The following is a 16687-nucleotide window of genomic DNA, read 5'->3' as shown; positions in this document are numbered from 1 at the left end:
ATGAACATATGCTGTAAGATTGGACAATGGTTCTCCAAGAGTACACCAAAAGTTTTGTCATCACATTGATTAGAAATCAACTATGACTTTCTGTTTATTGTGAAGTTGGTCTTTCACTGGGTCATTGTCACTGATTGTTTTTCTAATTCATATGAAAAAGATTTTACATCCAAACTTGATTTGTGTGTTTTGGTCAGTTCTAAATTATTCCTTTGACTCTCTTTTAACTTTTCTTAATTCGTTACAATGCTCCCTCTCTGTCCCATCGTGCCCCATTTTTTTTACTGGCCTTAATCCAATCTTCCATTTGTTTTTCAATGAAGCTGCTAACTTCTAAAAATTTCTTTTTTTTTTTTTATTATTATATATATATTTTATAATATTATCCCTTGTATTCATTTTTCCAAATTGCCCCCCCTCCCTCTATTCCCTCCCCCCGACGACAGGCAATACCATACATTTTACATGTGTTACAATATAGTCTAAGTACAATACATGTGTGTGAATATCATTTTCTTGTTGCACAATAAACATTAGAATCCGAAGGTACATGCAACCTGGGCAGACAGATATTAGTGCTAACAATTTACATTCGCTTCCCGGTGTTTCTTCTCTGGGTGTATCTACCTCTGTCCATCATTGATCAACTGGAAGTGAGTTGGATCTTCTTTATGTTGAAGATTTCCATTTCCATCAGAATACATCCTCATACAGTATTGTTGTTGAAGTATACAGTGATCTTCTGGTTCTGCTCATTTCACTCAGCATCAGTTGACCTAAGTCTCTCCAGGCCTCTCTGTATTCCTCCTGCTGGTCATTTCTTACAGAGCAATAATATTCCATAACCTTCATATACCACAATTTACCCAACCATTCTCCAACTGATGGACATCCATTCATCTTCCAGTTTCTAGCTACAACAAAAAGAGCTGCTACAAACATTTTGGCACATATATGTCTCTTTCCGCTCTTTAGTATTTCTTTGGGATATAATCCCAGTAGTAGCACTGCTGGGTCAAAGGGTATGCACAGTTTGATAACTTTTTGGGCATAATTCCAGATTGCTCTCCAGAATGGCTGGATTCTTTCACAACTCCACCAGCAATGTATCAGTGTCCCAATTTCCCCACATCCCCTCCAACATTCATCATTATTTGTTCCTGTCATCTTAGCCAATCTGACAGGTGTGTAGTGGTATCTCAGAGTGGTCTTAATTTGCATTTCTCTGATCAGTAGTGATTTGGAACACTCTTTCATGTGAGTGGATATAGTTTCAATTTCTTCCTCTGAGAATTGTCTGTTCATATCCTTTGACCATTTATCAATTGGAGAATGGTTCGGTTTCTTATAAATTATGGTCAGTTCTCTATATATTTTGGAAATGAGACCTTTGTCAGAACCTTTGTTTTTAAAAATATTTTCCCAATTTGTTACTTCCCTTCTAATCTTGTTTGCATTAGTATTATTTGTACAGAAACTTTTTAGTTTGATGTAATCAAAATCTTCTATTTTGTGATCAATAATGATCTCTAGTTCTCCTCTGGTCATAAATTCCTTCCTCCTCCACAAGTCTGAGAGGTAGATTATCCTCTGTTCCTCTAATCTATTTATTATCTCCCTCTTTATGCCTAAATCATGGACCCATTTTGATCTTATCTTGGTATATGGTGTTAAGTGTGGATCCATATCTAATTTCTGCCATACTAATTTCCAGTTTTCCCAACAGTTTTTTCCGAATAATGAATTTTTATCCCTAATGTTGGAATCTTTGGGTTTGTCAAAAATTAGATTGCTATAGATGTACCCTTTTTTGTCCTTTGTATCTAATCTGTTCCACTGATCTACCCGGTCTATTTCGTAGCCAATACCAAATGGTTTTGGTGACTGCTGCTATATAATATAGCTTTAGATCAGGTACACTTAGACCACCTTCCTCTGAGTTTTTTTTCATTAGTTCCCTTGCAATTCTTGACCTTTTATTCTTCCATATGAATTTTGTTGTTATTTTTTCTAGGTCATTAAAATAGTTTCTTGGGAGTCTGATTGGTATAGCACTAAATAAATAGATTAGTTTGGGGAGTATTGTCATCTTTATTATATTCGCTCGGCCTATCCAAGAGCACTGAATGTCTTTCCAATTATTTAAATCTGATTTTATTTTTGTGGCAAGTGTTTTGTAATTTTTCTCATATAATTCCTGACTTTTCTTTGGTAGATGGATTCCCAAATATTTTATACTCTCAACATTTGTTTGGAATGGAATTTCTCTTTGTATCTCTTGCTGTTGCATTTTGTTAGTGATATATAAAAATGCCGAGGATTTATGTGGATTTATTTTGTATCCTGCCACTTTGCTGAAATTTTGAATTATTTCTAGTAGCTTTTTAGCAGAGTCTTTGGGGTTCTCTAAGTATACCATCATGTCATCTGCAAAAAGTGATAGTTTAATTTCCTCATTTCCTACTCTAATTCCTTGAATCTCTTTCTCGGCTCTTATTGCCGAGGCTAGCGTTTCTAGTACTATATTGAATAGTAATGGTGATAGTGGGCAACCTTGTTTCACTCCTGATCTTACTGGGAAAGGTTGCAGTTTATTTCTATTGCATATTATGCTTACTGACGGTCTTAAATATATACTCCTGATTATTCTAAGGAATAATCCATTTATTCCTATACTCTCAAGAGTTTTTAGTAGGAATGGATGTTGGATTTTGTCAAATGCTTTTTCTGCATCTATTGAGATGATCATATGGTTCTTATTAATTTGATTATTAATATGGTCAATTATATTAATAGTTTTCCTAATATTAAACCAGCCCTGCATTCCTGGAATAAATCCTACTTGATCATAGTGTATTATCTTGGAGATAATTTTCTGAAGTCTTTTTGCTAATATCTTATTTAAGATTTTAGCATCAATATTCATTAAGGAGATTGGTCTATAATTTTCTTTCTCAGTTTTCGATCTACCAGGTTTAGGTATCAGTACCATGTCTGTGTCATAAAAGGAATTTGGTAGGACTCCTTCATCCCCTATTTTTTCAAATAATTTATATAACATTGGGGCTAATTGTTCTTTAAATGTTTGGTAGAATTCACATGTGAATCCATCTGGCCCTGGGGATTTTTTCCTGGGGAGTTGATTAATAGCTTGTTCTATTTCTTTTTCTGAAATGGGACTATTTAAGCAATTTATCTCCTCCTCTGTTAATCTAGGGAGCCTATATTTTTGGAGGAGGTCATCCATTTCACTTAAGTTATCAAATTTATTGGCATAAAGTTGGGCAAAGTAACTCCTTATTATTTCTCTAATTTCCTCTTCATTGGTGGAAAGATCCCCCTTTTCATTTGTAAGACTATCAATTTGATTTTCCTCTTTCTTTTTTTTGATCAAATTTACCAAAGGTTTATCTATTTTATTGGCTTTTTCATAAAACCAACTCTTGGTTTTATTTATTAATTCAATAGTTTTTTTACTTTCAATTTTATTGATTTCTCCTTTTAATTTTTGTATTTCGAGTTTAATTTTTGGTTGGGGGTTTACAATTTGGTCTTTTTCTAGCCTTTTAAGTTGTAAGCCCAATTCGTTAATCTTCTCTTTCTCAATTTTCTTCAAATAAGCCTCTAAAGATATAAAATTTCCCCTTATTACCGCTTTAGCTGCATCCCAAAGATTTTGATATGATGTCTCATCATTATCATTATCTTGGGTGAAATTATTAATTGTTTCTATAATTTGCTCTTTCACCCAGTCATTCTTTAAGATGAGATTATTCAGTTTCCAATTACTTTTTGGTCTATTTACCCCTAACTTTTTACTGAATGTAGCTTTTATTGCATTGTGATCTGAGAAGAAGGCATTTATTATTTCTGCCTTCCTACATTTAATTTTGAGATCTTTATGTCCTAGTATATGGTCAATTTTTGTATAGGATCCATGAACTGCTGAGAAGAAAGTATATTCCTTCCTATTGCCATTCAGTTTTCTCCAAAGGTCTATCATACCTAGTTTTTCTAATGTTCTATTTACTTTTTTAATTTCTTTCTTGTTTGTTTTGTGGTTTGATTTGTCTAAATCTGAGAGTGCAAGGTTGAGATCTCCCACTATTATAGTTTTACTGTCTATTTCTTCTTGCAGTTCTCCTAACTTTTCCTTTAGAAAGTTAGATGCTATACCACTTGGTGCATATATGTTTAGTATTGATATGGCTTCATTATTTATGCTACCTTTCAGCAGGATATAGTTTCCTTCCTTATCTTTTTTAACAAGATCTACTTCTGCTTTTGCTTGATCTGAGATAAGGATAGCTACCCCTGCTTTTTTGGCTTTACCTGAAGCATAATAGGCTCTGTTCCAACCTTTTACCTTTACTCTGTATGTATCTCCCTGCTTTAAGTGTGTTTCCTGTAGGCAACATATTGTAGGGTTCTGCTTTTTGATCCAATCTACTATCCGTCTCCGTTTGATGGGATCGTTCATCCCATTTACATTTACAGTTAAAATTACTAATTCTGTATTTCCTGCCATCGTATTATCCCCAGCTTATGCTTTTTTCCCTTGACCCCCCTGATCCCCCTCCCCGATATTTAATTTACAGACCCCCCTTGTGCCGCACAACCCTCCCTCTTTTTTTTTTGGATCCCTCCCCCCTCCCTCCAAGTCCCTTCACTTATTCTCCTTTTCCTTTTCCCTTTTCCTCTCCCCCCTTTTAATGAGGTGAGAGAAAATTCTCTGAAAAACAAATATGTTAATTATTTACTCTTTGAGCCTCTTCTGATGAGAGTAAGATTCACACAATGATTCTCCCCCTCACTAAGTTCCCTCAGATATGGTGTATTTTCTATGTCTCTTCCTGGGATGTAGTTTCCCTCTTTTTATCACTCCTTCCCCTTTTTCTGAACCGACCTCCTTCCCTTTACTACACCCCCCTTTTTTTCTTTTATATCAGTAAAATCAAATTATCCTTGAGTTTTTTTTATATACCCACAACAGAGTTACAGTTCTCAAGGGTTCTGTGTACCTTTTTCTGTTTCTCTTCAGTCTTGTGGATGTAGATCAAATTTTTTGTTTAAGTCTGGTTTTTTTCTTAGAAACATATAGAATTCCTCTGTTTCATTGAATGACCATCTTCTTCCATGGAAAAAGATGCTAAACTTAGCTGGGTAGTTCATTCTTGGTTGCAGTCCTTGATCTTTTGCCTTTCGGAATATCAGGTTCCAGGCCCTTCTATCTTTTAATGTGGAGGCAGCCAGATCTTGGGTGACCCTTATTGTGGCACCTTGGTATTTAAATTGTTTTTTTCTAGCTGCTTGCAGGATTTTCTCCTTTGTGTGGTAATTCTGCAGCTTAGCCACAATATTCCGTGGTGTTCTTTTTTTAGGGTCTATTTCAGAAGGAGTTCGATGAATTCTTTCCACATCTACTTTCCCTTCTGTTTCTATTATCTCTGGACAGTTCTCTTTGATAATTTCCTGTAAAATAGAATCTAGGCTCTTTTTTTGGTCATAGTTTTCTGGAAGTCCAATAATCCGCAGATTATCTCTCCTAGATCTATTTTCCAGGTCTATAGATTTTCCCAGTAAGTATTTGACGTTGTTCTCCAGCTTCTCATTTTTTTTGTTTTGTTTGACTGATTCTTGGGTTCTCTGTGAATCATTCATTTCTATTTGTTCCATCCTGACTTTTAAGGAGTTATTTTCTTCTTTCACAGTTTTTAGTTCTTTTTGTAAATGCCCAATTTCGTTTTTAAATGAGTTATTTTGCTCTATTGAATTTTTTTCCATTTCCCTAATTTTTTTTTTTTGAGAATTATTTTCTTTTTCCAATTCAGAAATTCTATTTTCTTGAGACTTTTTTATCTTTTCCAATTCAGAAATCCTACTTTCCTGTGTTTTTTTAACCTTTTCTAATTCACTAATTTTGTTTCCCTGCATCTCCTGTGAATTCTTTATTTTTTCCAACTCCAATTTCAGGACGTTGTTATTCTCTATCATAGCTTCTCTTTCCTTTCCCCATTTTTCTTCGATCTCCCTCAATTTTTTAAGAGCTTCTTCTAGGAGAGAGTTATGTGATGGGGGGCAGGAATCGTTCCCCTTTAGGTTGTTATCTTCTGAATCTTTGCTGTTAACTTCCTCGGGGTTGGATACCCGCTCTTTCTCTGTATAGAAGGAATCTATAGTTTTTCTAGCTTTTTTGCTCATACTTAAAAAAATCTTTTGGGGTCTGTCCCTGGGGTAGGAAATTATTTACTTCTTTACCAGCTTCCTCCCAGACCGGATGGATGCAGCGGCCCCTGTGCCGGAGCTAAGAGAGAGCTCTGGGAGAGAGTTCCCCACCCCCTCCCTGGAAGTGCCCCAGAGGTGATTAGCACTGCTGTGCTTTGAGGGCGTAGAATAGTGAAGACTGCAGGAAGCCCAGTCTATGTGTCCGGGTGGGGAGTGGATGTCTGCAGCAGGTGACGTGAGAAGCCCCTGCGCTCAAATTGGAAGTGTCTGCCAGAAACCGCGGTCCCTAGTTCAAAGGTTCTGCTTCTCTGGGACTTCCTGGAGCTGAGTTCCACTCCCTCCAGCTAAGCTAGGCAGTGTGTGTTGCCTTGGGCCGTATCCGCCCACTTGTCAATCTCTTAACTATTCTCAGGAGGGAGCTGAGGCCACACCCCCTGGTGCCGATTCTCTGCTGAGTCACCCCCAGGGTGGGGGGGGGGGAATCTAATCTGAGTTTTAAAATATTTTGGCTTTCTCCTCTGAACTGCTAAATAATTAGCAGAGAAGAGCTAACAGCCTGTGCCAGATTCCTTTACCTCAGTGGCTTCTCTGATCCCAGAGCCCCTCCCAGCGCAATGGGCGCAGTGTGCCCCTACCCCACCGTCTGTGCTGGTCTTTCTTATTCCTCCCCTGAGAACTGACCTTTCCTGTTGAAACTCCAGATTCTCTTCAGCTGGTAAGTCGTGCTTCCAGTCCTTGTGGTATCTATCAGTCCTGAGCTAATTTTGAGATTTAATTTATCTAATTGGTTGTGAGGGAGTGAGGACGTTCACTGAGTCGTGTGTTTCTTCTCCGCCATCTTGGCTCCGCCCTATGTTTTGAAGTTTGAGAATGTTGATCAATTGTGAAAGAAATCTCTATGTCTTTAACAAAATGCAGAAAGGAGGGTAGAAGATTTTCTTCTTCCCATCTACAGTTATGTCATTTGGTTACTGTACCAAATAGTGAAATTACATTTAGCTAAATGGAGATCCCAATACTCTGGAAAAAAAATACATACATACATACATATATATATATATATATATATATACAGAGAGAGAGAGAGAGAGAGAGAGAGAGAGAGAGAGAGAGAGAGAGAGAGAGAGAGAGAGAGAAAGAAAAGAAAAGAAAGAAATAGTCACTTGAATAAGAAAGGAACTTCAAGGAGCACAAAAAGTAGAAATTTAGCTTATACTTTAAACAGTGGAAATGCAGGTGAAAATAGTACTAAGAGAGAAAGGACTCTCAGTCTTCACATTAACATAAGCTGTGAATCGCTTTTGGCACATGTGTATCTGACACATTTGCCTCTGACACATTTGCCTCATTTCCATCATACTTTAGGTTTGAACCCGCTCTTTCCGTGAATGTTGTGTATTTTGTGTATTTATGAGGTAATGTTTTATAAGTATAAATTTTTTGCTATATCATATAAGTAAAAACCTTTGCTTAATTGCATCCCTTTGTTAAGGGGAAGTTCATCAATGGGGACTCGAGAATTATAGTAATAGTTATCCATAAAGTTATCTTTCAAGTACAATAGTAAATTTTCTTCTGTGGATTCAATTCCCAGTTGATGAGTAGAGGAGTATCTTAGAAGGTAAGCTGCACATGAAATATAATATTCTTGCATCATGAAAAAAAAAACGAAAGAAATGTTATCAGAGAATGCTGAGGAGACTACAATGAACTGCTACAGAATAAATTGAGCATATTCAAGAGGGAGAAAATAATACTAAGATTACAATAATGTAAAGTAAAACATCTGATCAATGAAAGACAAGTTACTACTTCAGAAGTACAATGAAACGTATTTCTTCACACTTGGAAAGGTGATGAATTATAAAGGTGAAGAATGAGGTAGACATTTTCAGCTATAGCCAATTTTCTTAAGCATATTCATTTTTATGAGGCAGGACTTTTATTTTTGTGCATTTTGTTGAAGGGTAGAGTAGGAAATGGGTGGGTATTGATAGGGAGTGTCAAAAAAGAGAAAGGCTTATCAATAAAATATTGAAAGATACACAGAAAGAAAGAGAATGAAGTTCAGAGTGGTACAAAGACAAGCAGAGATTTATTTTTACTATAATATTAAATTTGATAAATACTTTAGAAGAAACAAACTGTAATAGAAGCTCACAGTTTCATGTACAATTAGCCTTTTCTATTTTTTCTTCATTATTTCATGGTATTTTTTTGGTGCTTATTGAGATCATAAGAATAAAATAAAATACAATTTTAAAACTCTATAGATAATATTTAGGGCCTGGTGATAAATAGTAGAGAACCTCTCCTTTGATTAGACTATCTGATCTTTAACTAGCATGGGGGGAAAGTTTTTGCTTATTCTCTAAGCACAGATGGTCATGGTATTTAAAAAAATATATTTCAATGAAGTAATACCCAGGGACCAACATACTTATGACATTCTGATTATCACTAGAGATAAACTGCTGCATGTCCAGTAAAATTGTTATAATTTTCTAAGCATTAATAATCAAGATGACGTTGTATAAGAGATCTCTAAATATAGCAAGTCTTTAGAAAATCACCATATAGATAACCAGATGTTGCTACAGGTTCAAATAATGTTTTCAGTTAAGTCCCTGTGGAATATTGGAATGTCATCTTTTTGGTTAAAAAAAAAAATCACATTAATGGTCACAAAACCAGAGTAATAGATGATTGACAAACCTGTCATGCCGACAAAATTTTCAGCTTCTCTAGAGATTAAAATACATTTCAGCAAAGTCATTATAATTGTGTTAGGATTTATTCTTTGCAAAACCATCACTGTCTATGAGCTAATATCAAAGTTTATATTAACAACTCTAAATAGTTCCTACCACTAAAGTGTTGACATGGAAACACATCTTTCTTCACCTTATCAGGACTGTGCACATGTGCTCATGTGGACTGGGCCTGGATTAATCAGAAATATACTCTTCACTTAGGCCTGCAAGCCAACCTTCTAAGGAAGGCACACAATGAGAAACATTATTATTCATATATTCTTCATATCTTTATGAAACAATCGGGGTCTAATGATACCTCTGCATTTAAATTTTTCATCTCCTGTTAGTATACTATCTCAATTTTTATGACCTCTATGTTTATTAACTGATTTAATTGCACCACCATAGACTAACATCCAGAAATACAGGATATGAAAGTAGAAGTTAGCTATACATATGAAAGTTGGAAACAGGTCTAGGGAAATTGCATGTAGTGAAAAATGAAGCATTATAGAACAAGGATTTTGTGGTTTTCAATGGTTTTAAAAAAGAGGAAATTAAATTAATTATTTGGTACAAGAAATACCAATTTTTCTTACATTCTTGTCTGACCTTGATTTTATTAGGCCAATCATCTGACAATGAGACCAAACACTAAGCGTGTCAGAGTAGATAGAGACATTAAAGTTAGTTATCTTCTTTAGATTAACTCTAAGTTCCTCACTAAAACTTTTTTTTTTCATATTGAAGATATTGGTACCTATCAGTAGCTGATAAGGAGATTTACAAAAATTCAAAGGAAAAAGAGATCACATTTTCTGTATTTATTCCTGTTGTAAAGAGACTTTCTTTAAAATTTTATAATTCATTTCAATGACTGCTTCCTCAGTGCACCATGAAAAATGAACTATTTTCTGAAACTAAATAACACAAGTTTAGATGAATATGGAAATTATACAATGTTAGATGAATATGGAAAATGAAACATTATTATAATTACTGCCATATTTAATTGACAAATAATCTAATATTTATTGTAATTTTTATTAATGTGCTGAAAATTTGTTCTCTATTTTACTGTTGGAATAAATGCTCTCTTAAGCAAATAGCGATTATCCCCAAAATCTTAGAATGCTTAAGCTAAAGCTTAAGGGAAGAGGACAGACATTTATTTATTAAGCATCTACTATATATTAGATATTGTGCTAAGCACTTTACAAATATTATCTCATCTGATTCTCACAACAACACTGTGAGAATAATAAAATTTTCTCTATTTTAAAACTGAAGAAACTGAAGCAAAAGAGGTTAATGACTTAGGGCCACATAGCTATTACATATTTAAGACCAGTTTTGAACTTAGGTTTTTCTGACTCTAGACTCTAGTTTAAGGGATGTGATATATAGTTATCAGCAAAGATTTAGTGTTGCTTGAAATTACACCATGACTTTTGGAATACTTTATATAATGACGTTTTCAACTTTTTCCAAAGGGGAATCTACTTTTCATTTCTCAAAATCATCAGGAATTTGGAGGAAGGGAATTTATAGTACAAATTAGTCAGAGCCATAACTGGAATGGAATTAACTGGAAATTAGTCTTAGCACAAAAAATTTAGAAGATACTAACAAAAAAAAAACTTTCAAATTTTCAGCAATTAGAAAAAAATATAGCTTAACAACTACTTAGTGAGAATAGGTAAAATAATAAATGACCAGCTGGGATGACCTCCTCCTTCTCCCCCAACTCAATCTAGGTGTAACACATATCATTTATTGCTCAGAAATCAATGGCAGGATGGATATGAGAGTGAAATTAGTGACTAATTAATTATAAATTCTAGGGAGGGAATGTAGCTAATAATGCTGATGAAGTATTAAATGGGAGGAGGAGGGAAGTGGAGGCAGGATCATACTGGCCTTCTAGATTTATTAAGTCAATCCTGATTAACTAGTGAAAGTGTTTGCTAAACAATACTATTCCCATTTCAGACATATATCAGCTTCTTGATAGCATCAATAAAAGAATGAAAGTCCTACTAGCTTGTACTGGATATTGTTTTTTTTACATTCCCTCTGCTTCTTCAACCACCCAAAGAGCTGGTGGTTAATTTAGTATTCATGTCACATAAACCTTTTTCTATGGGCCTGAGGAGTCAACTAAAATCATATCTTTTCTCCAGCATTTTAGTAACTGGAACAAATTGGAGTTGTTATTATAGATTCTAAAATTAACTTATAAAACTTTAACATATTTAAAAAGAATAAATCCCTATACATTATGCTCATTCCATTGACATTTATTAAGTTTCTGGGGAAAATTTTAATTATCCACATTTCTTCCATCACTACATGGGGTGTGAAATTAATTCTCATTTTCTCTTACTCTCTCTTTCTCTATCTTTATTGCTCTCTCTCTCTGTTTTTTACTTCTTTCTTTCTCTGTCTCAGTCTCTTTTTTCTTCTCCCTCCATTCATCACTTTCTCTATTCCCCCATTCTAGTCTATCTTAGTCTCTGTATCTGTATCTGTTGTTGTTTATGCTCTCTCTCTCTCTCTCCTCTCTCTCCCTCTCCTCTCTCTCTCTCTTCTCTCTCCCTCTCCTCTCTCTCTCCTCTCTCTTTCTCTCTTTCTCTCTCTCTCTTTCTCTCTTTCTCTCTCTCTCTGTCTCTCTGTCTCTTTCTCTCTCTTTCTGTCTGTCTCTTTCTCTCTCTTTTTCTCTCTTTCTCTCTCTCTCTTTCTCTCTCTTTTTCTCTCTCTCTCTCTTTCTCTCTCTCTCTCTCTCTCTCTCTCTCTCTCTCATTCATAGTTATCTAGAAGGATAATCATTTAACAATTATAAGAAATAAAACCAAAGTTGTCAAAGTAGAATATTCACAATAAGTTAATCATTTTTCTAGATAGGACACCAGTCAATGTAGTGGCTTTAGTCATCATTATTCTCAGTGATCCACTGCTCTAGAAGGAGTAAACTTACTCTGAAATGACAATGATACTTTCTGAGGAATACTTCCTTCAGCTCTGACACTTCCTTGTGCTCCTTATTTCATGGATAACTCTACAAGCTACTGGCAGCATTATTTTTCCACATTGGAACACCGAGGTTTTCAACAAAGTTCATGTCAAAGATTCATCTATGAAAAAAAAAAAAGTGAATGGAAATGAAGAAATGTTTCTTGTGTGTTAAATAGTTCAAAAGGTCCTCAAGCACCTTTAGGCAATAATTAAGTCTAGTACTAGAATTTGCAAGATAGGTAAATATCTTAGAGCTCTTCACTGTAATGGATCCACCTTGTAGTGGAATGTAGCAGATGGTTTTAGTCATGGCCAAATGACTAAGTTGAAGTGAAAAAGAATGTGAAACTTCAAAGAGGATTTAAGAAGTTTATATTCTTTAGTGATTTATGCTGTTTCCTAGAAACCATACAGCTACAGTGGTTCTCCAGGTAGCTCTGAGAAAATCTTTGCAGCCAAATGACCTGTATCTCCCTGGAGCAAAGGGGAAATGAGATGCTAATATTAAGAATAAAGCCATTCTCCTGTAACAAATTTCTGGCATTGAGTTTGAACTACCATGGCTGAGAAGGAGCTAGATTAATTAAGTCTCTCTGCTCCAGTTTGCTTTGGGCACAGGTGGAGGAATGCTACCACCTACATATGTGGTACGATTGAAAAGTAGCTTCCAAACATCTCTCTCATCAGTCTATTATGGTACAAACAATGCTCCAATAGTTATGTGCTTGTCTAGGAGTCCTCTATTAAAATACAAGGATGCCTAAGATGACAACCTTAGTGCAATGAACAAATCTTAACATTTTACCTATAATTTTCATATAAATTTTTCAGAAGTTAGTAGAGAATTCTGAAAAAAAATGAAGCCTATGATAAGTTTTTAGAGCTTAACAGAACCACGACTAGATTGGGGTGACCATAATTTTGTGCAAGAATAATTATCACACTTTCAACAGCAAAACTGAGATTAACACCTAGTTAGCAAGAATTTTCATGGGGCAGTTAGGGCAGTGGATAGAGTATCTGATCAGAAGTCAGGGAGACTCATCTTTGTGAGTTTAAATGTAGTCTCAAACAATTACTAGTTGTGTGATCTTGGGAAAGTCATATAACCCTATTTGACTGAATTTCTTCATCTCTAAAACGAGCTGGAAAAGGAAATGGCAAATCATTCCAAGATTTTTCCAAGAAAACCCCAAATGGGGTCACAAAGAGTCAGATGTGATTGAAACAACTGAACAACAAAAAAGCAAAAATAGTTAAGATAGGAAGATCTGGTCTGCCTGGGTAAGGGGAACACCTATTTAGCTCTTCCTTAGCTCTCTCTTATAGGATCTACCAGCAATAGTTTCTTAGTATCATCAAGTCTCTATTTTCCCATAAAGTAGCAATGTTCAAAGTATCCTTTCTACTCTTCACTAAGTTGTTTTTGTTTTTGTTCTTTTAATTGCTTTGAGAAGGAAGCTAGTTGGTGTGGTGGAGAGAGCACCACTAGCCCTGAAATCAGGAGGACCTTAGTTCAGATCTGGCCTCAGACACTTAACACTTCCTGGCTATGTAACCCTGGGCAAGTCACTTAACCCTGATTGCCTCAGCAAAAAAAAAAAAAAAAAATGCTTTGTGAGTTTATTTGTAGTGTTTGCTCTGGATGCCAAATTGCTAATTGTTGATCTGGTCTTTGCTTTCATTCTGCAAGGAATGCCTTATAGAAACATGCCAAATATAAACATTATCTCACATTTGTTTTCTGAATATTATTTAACCTTTTCCTATTCTTGCAAGTCTCTTGCTTTTCTGGGAGCCCTGGAGTTTATTTTTTCCATATTTCCAAAAAAGGGAACTAAATGTGACATTCTTTTCCCTTCTCTAATAGACTAATGGACATTTCAGTCAAAAAAAAATAGCTTTAAAAGAAATATAGTCTTCTAACATCTTAATTAATAATTAGAAGGTTATAAATTGCCAGTTTCCCAGAAGGAGCTTCCTTTCTCAAATTCAGTATATTCGTATTCCACTAAGTACATAGAACTAGGTACCTGGAATAGATATTTCTCCCAATATTTTGGCCTTGATTTTGAGTGGTCAACTATTATTTGGATAGCTGTTAGTGACAGATTAAGAATGCAACATTTATTGATGGGATAGGGTATTAGAGTAAGGTAGAGATTGTACATACATAACTTTCCAACATATATCCCTCAAACCTGAAGGAATAAATATGCTGATACCTGCTGACTGAAGAACTACTTATGTCACAGCTAACAAAACAAATAGAATACTTTTGTAACAAGTCACTGAGACTTGTCCTAATCCTCTACTTACATAATTTCTCTTCTTTTAGCACTTATGTTTTCTCCATCTCAGAGGCACTCACGACATTACTAATTTTTTTCTAGAGAGTGGGCTCTATAGCTCTCTGGGGTTAGAATAATATAACAAGTGCTTCTTATGTTACAGATGGGAAAACTTTTTAGTCAGCTTTATATAGTTGAAATGAAAATGATTTTGTGAATTTTTTAATAGATTTTTAACTAGAGCTTTTTAAAGTTGTTTCAGTCAGAATATGTTTTTAGTCAAACATTTAATGTGATTATATGACCAGTCAGATGGCTACATGCCTTCCTATTCCTAAGAGTGTCTTAAATTATATTTTCTTGACAATCTGAACTAAGCTTCAAAAATTTTTTTTCTTATTGTCTAAACTGCTCATTCCTGAGCTCTAGGCAATTTTGTCTTGTCCTAACATTTTCTGACACAGCAAATAAGTTCTCTCTTTCATTTATATGGTTACCTTGAAGGCATTTATGGACTGTAATCATGTCCCCCACTGAGTCTCTTCTTTTCTAGGCCATAAAGATTTAGTTTCAAAATCTCTTCATGCTTTATACTATAAGCCTTTTCACGTGTGCAACAGATTTTATTCTTTTATTTTTCTTCATGTTCTTTGTTTCCTCCAAAAATTGGCATGGCAGGGTTGAGGTAGAGAAAAATTACAAGGCCAGGATTATCAGTCCTCAGAAGGACAATTTTTCCTAGACCCTGTGTGAAATAGAACTAGTAATTGAGTAGATGGAGCTCTTTTAGCTCTATAGAGTCCCAAAGAGCTCCTTTATATTGATTATCCCAATAGCTCAAGACAGTTCACAGTGCAAGAGGACCCATATTTTGTGCATAATTTCTGAAAAAATATTTTTCATATTACTGTAATCTCATGTAATAATCTAAGATTTAGAAAGTTAAAAGTTATCAAAATAAAATTTCTAAATTGATACTTAAAAACAAGCTTTAGACATCTAAGTTATCCCATAGGAAATATAGAATAGTTAATAGAGAAACATAAAAAAGAAGCAAATCTAAAATGTCAAAGGATTTAACTATGATTTTATGATTCATTTAGAAGACTATCCCAGCATATATATATATATATATGCATATATATGTGTGTGTAATAATATATTATATATATATGTAGATATATATCTATATATCTACATATATATATATATATATATATATATATATATATATATATACACATTCACATAGATACATATATACACATATAGCAATCAGACAAAATTCATGGAAATTTGTCTTTTTTTTTGCTTGTTAAACTAGTTATCCAATCCTAAGAAAAAGAGTATTATTTTTTCTGCTCCATATCGGTCATAAAATCTTTTTCTACACACAACAAATTCTCATTTTAGGAATCTTCATATTTAATGTGGCCGAGTTATTCTATTGAAACAAAATAAGCAAAAGAATGTCTCAAGAGACTGCTAATGGCTTAACAGTTTTAAATTGAGAAATTATATTGGTTGAGAGTACTTTCTCTTGAGCAGGTTGGCAATTTGGATCTTAGTCACTTGAAATTCATAGGCATTTAGTTATTTTGATGTCTCAAATATAGACTGTCACTATTGAACTTATTAAAGACTGCAAAGAAGGAATTTAGAAGAGCTAGATGCTTTGTGAGGAAGATTGTTTAATTGATCTGGGAAAGCAAAACTGTTTTGCTTTCTAGTAATGCAGATGAGCAAGTTTTGCTCTAATTAATATCAAAGACTTTCCTGGGGGCACTACAAGATTACATGACTTGTTCAGGGTCACACAGCTAACATAAATCTTAATGTTGAATTGAACCCAGGATTTCTGAATTTCTTGGTCAACTCTATCCACTGCACTACCACACTTGCTATTGGCCTCCTATTTATACATTAATATTTATTGTGTTATTTACTAATGCTTCTTACGTATAGAACGTTTAGCAAGATCTGAACTTTCTAACGTTTTATAAGCTTATAGATATAAATAGATTAGTATGTTGTCCCAAATATTCTGAAAATAAACATAAAGTTTTAAAGCCTAGTTTTTTTCTCATCATTATTTCAACTAAATGAAATTTTATTTTAATTAATTAAAAGAAAAAAATTGTCTTCAAATTCACTACTTTATTTGGTGGCTGAGGAATAAAAGTTTGAGTTATCTTCTTTCTTCTTACAGAAAGTCCTTTCCTCGGTCTAATTCAAACTGACTTCCCCTCACTTGAATTGATGCAAGTGTTGCTTCTAGGCCAAGACAATATTAACTGGTACTTTCCTAATCAATATAGTGGCCTCCCAGACTCCAAATCTCTGGATCCAAAAAAGCCTGTGAACAGCTTTGTGTTGGTTTTTCTACAGAATGCATTCTAA

This window comes from Sminthopsis crassicaudata, chromosome 1 (genome assembly GCF_048593235.1).
Source record: "Sminthopsis crassicaudata isolate SCR6 chromosome 1, ASM4859323v1, whole genome shotgun sequence".
Lineage (NCBI taxonomy): Eukaryota > Metazoa > Chordata > Mammalia > Dasyuromorphia > Dasyuridae > Sminthopsis > Sminthopsis crassicaudata.
This window is presented reverse-complemented; position numbering follows the sequence as displayed.